Below are 3,593 nucleotides of genomic sequence, written 5' to 3'. Positions count from 1 at the left end.
AGAAAGAAAATTTTAAAGCCTCCTGTTAGGCCATCATCTACACGGCATAGCCCTGAATTTTCCAATGCGCAGCTCTTTGCAAAAGAGAGATATTGGCAAGGAAAAGCTGTCTTGTACCTTTGCATTTTTCTCCCAAACGAAGGACACTAGAAAGAAAATTTTAAAGCCTCCTGTTAGGCTATCATCTACACGGCATAGCCCTGAATTTTCCAATGCGCAGCTCTTTGCAAAAGAGAGATATTGGCAAGGAAAAACTGTCTTGTACCTTTGCATTTTTCTCCCAAACGAAGGACACTAGAAAGAAAATTTTAAAGCCTCCTGTTAGGCCATCATCTACACGGCATAGCCCTGAATTTTCCAATGCGCAGCTCTTTGCAAAAGAGAGATATTGGCAAGGATAAGCTGTCTTGTACCTTTGCATTTTTCTCCCAAACGAAGGACACTAGAAAGAAAATTTTAAAGCCTCCTGTTAGGCCATCATCTACACGGCATAGCCCTGAATTTCCCAATGCACAGCTCTTTGCAAAAGAGAGATATTGGCAAGGAAAAGCTGTCTTGTACCTTTGCATTTTTCTCCCAAACGAAGGACACTAGAACATTTTTTTTAAAGCCTCCTGTTAGGCCATCATCTACACGGCATAGCCCTGAATTTTCCAATGCGCAGCTCTTTGCAAAAGAGAGATATTGGCAAGGAAAAGCTGTCTTGTACCTTTGCATTTTTCTCCCAAACGAAGGACACTAGAAAGAAAATTTTAAAGCCTCCTGTTAGGCCATCATCTACACGGCATAGCCCTGAATTTTCCAATGCGCAGCTCTTTGCAAAAGAGAGATATTGGCAAGGAAAAGCTGTCTTGTACCTTTGCATTTTTCTCCCAAACGAAGGACACTAGAAAGAAAATTTTAAAGCCTCCTGTTAGGCTATCATCTACACGGCATAGCCCTGAATTTTCCAATGCGCAGCTCTTTGCAAAAGAGAGATATTGGCAAGGAAAAGCTGTCTTGTACCTTTGCATTTTTCTCCCAAACGAAGGACACTAGAAAGAAAATTTTAAAGCCTCCTGTTAGGCCATCATCTACACGGCATAGCCCTGAATTTTCCAATGCGCAGCTCTTTGCAAAAGAGAGATATTGGCAAGGAAAAACTGTCTTGTACCTTTGCATTTTTCTCCCAAACGAAGGACACTAGAAAGAAAATTTTAAAGCCTCCTGTTAGGCCATCATCTACACGGCATAGCCCTGAATTTTCCAATGCGCAGCTCTTTGCAAAAGAGAGATATTGGCAAGGATAAGCTGTCTTGTACCTTTGCATTTTTCTCCCAAACGAAGGACACTAGAAAGAAAATTTTAAAGCCTCCTGTTAGGCCATCATCTACACGGCATAGCCCTGAATTTTCCAATGCACAGCTCTTTGCAAAAGAGAGATATTGGCAAGGAAAAGCTGTCTTGTACCTTTGCATTTTTCTCCCAAACAAAGGACACTAGAACATTTTTTTAAAGCCTCCTGTTAGGCCATCATCTACACGGCATAGCCCTGAATTTTCCAATGCGCAGCTCTTTGCAAAAGAGAGATATTGGCAAGGAAAAGCTGTCTTGTACCTTTGCATTTTTCTCCCAAACGAAGGACACTAGAAAGAAAATTTTAAAGCCTCCTGTTAGGCCATCATCTACACGGCATAGCCCTGAATTTTCCAATGCGCAGCTCTTTGTAAAAGAGAGATATTGGCAAGGAAAAACTGTCTTGTACCATTGGATTTTTCTCCCAAACGAAGGACACTAGAATGAAAATTTTAAAGCCTCCTGTTAGTGCTTCATCTACATGGTATAGCCCTGAATTTTCCAATGCGTAGCTCTTTGCAAAAGAGAGATATTGGCAATGAAAAGCTGTCTTGTACCTTTGCATTTTTCTCCCAAACGAAGGACACTAGAAAGAAAATTTTAAAGCCTCCTGTTAGGCCATCATCTACACGGCATAGCCCTGAATTTTCCAATGCGCAGCTCTTTGCAAAAGAGAGATATTGGCAAGGAAAAGCTGTCTTGTACCTTTGCATTTTTCTCCCAAACGAAGGACACTAGAAAGAAAATTTTAAAGCCTCCTGTTAGGCCATCATCTACACGGCATAGCCCTGAATTTTCCAATGCGCAGCTCTTTGCAAAAGAGAGATATTGGCAAGGAAAAGCTGTCTTGTACCTTTGCGTTTTTCTCCCAAACGAAGGACACTAGAAAGAAAATTTTAAAGCCTCCTGTTAGGCCATCATCTACACGGCATAGCCCTGAATTTTCCAAAGCGCAGCTCTTTGCAAAAGAGAGATATTGGCAAGGAAAAGCTGTCTTGTACCTTTGCATTTTTCTCCCAAACGAAGGACACTAGAAAGAAAATTTTAAAGCCTCCTGTTAGGCCATCATCTACACGGCATAGCCCTGAATTTTCCAATGCGCAGCTCTTTGCAAAAGAGAGATATTGGCAAGGAAAAGCTGTCTTGTACCTTTGCATTTTTCTCCCAAACGAAGGACACTAGAATTTTTTTTTTAAAGCCTCCTGTTAGGCCATCATCTACACGGCATAGCCCTGAATTTTCCAATGCGCAGCTCATTGCAAAAGAGAGATATTGGCAAGGATAAGCTGTCTTGTACCTTTGCATTTTTCTCCCAAACGAAGGACACTAGAAAGAAAATTTTAAAGCCTCCTGTTAGGCCATCATCTACACGGCATAGCCCTGAATTTTCCAATGCGCAGCTCTTTGCAAAAGAGAGATATTGGCAAGGAAAAGCTGTCTTGTACCTTTGCATTTTTCTCCCAAACGAAGGACACTAGAAAGAAAATTTTAAAGCCTCCTGTTAGGCCATCATCTACACGGCATAGCCCTGAATTTTCCAATGCGCAGCTCTTTGCAAAAGAGAGATATTGGCAAGGAAAAACTGTCTTGTACCTTTGCATTTTTCTCCCAAACGAAGGACACTAGAAAGAAAATTTTAAAGCCTCCTGTTAGGCCATCATCTACACGGCATAGCCCTGAATTTTGCAATGCGCAGCTCTTTGCAAAAGAGAGATATTGGCAAGGAAAAGCTGTCATGTACCTTTGCATTTTTCTCCCAAACGAAGGACACTAGAAAGAAAATTTTAAAGCCTCCTGTTAGGCCATCATCTACACGGCATAGCCCTGAATTTTCCAATGCGCAGCTCTTTGCAAAAGAGAGATATTGGCAAGGAAAAACTGTCTTGTACCTTTGCATTTTTCTCCCAAACGAAGGACACTAGAAAGAAAATTTTAAAGCCTCCTGTTAGGCCATCATCTACACGGCATAGCCCATAATTTTCCAATGCGCAGCTCTTTGCAAAAGAGAGATATTGGCAAGGAAAAGCTGTCTTGTACCTTTGCATTTTTCTCCCAAACGAAGGACACTAGAAAGAAAATTTTAAAGCCTCCTGTTAGGCCATCATCTACACGGCATAGCCCTGAATTTTCCAATGCGCAGCTCTTTGCAAAAGATAGATATTGGCAAGGAAAAGCTGTCTTGTACCTTTGCATTTTTCTCCCAAAACGAAGGACACTAGAAAATTTTTTTTAAAGCCTCCTGTTAGGCCATCATCTAC

Source organism: Pseudophryne corroboree, unplaced genomic scaffold (genome assembly GCF_028390025.1).
Source record: "Pseudophryne corroboree isolate aPseCor3 unplaced genomic scaffold, aPseCor3.hap2 scaffold_1073, whole genome shotgun sequence".
Lineage (NCBI taxonomy): Eukaryota > Metazoa > Chordata > Amphibia > Anura > Myobatrachidae > Pseudophryne > Pseudophryne corroboree.
The sequence above is the reverse complement of the archived record's forward strand: the minus strand, read 5'-3'. Positions refer to the sequence as shown.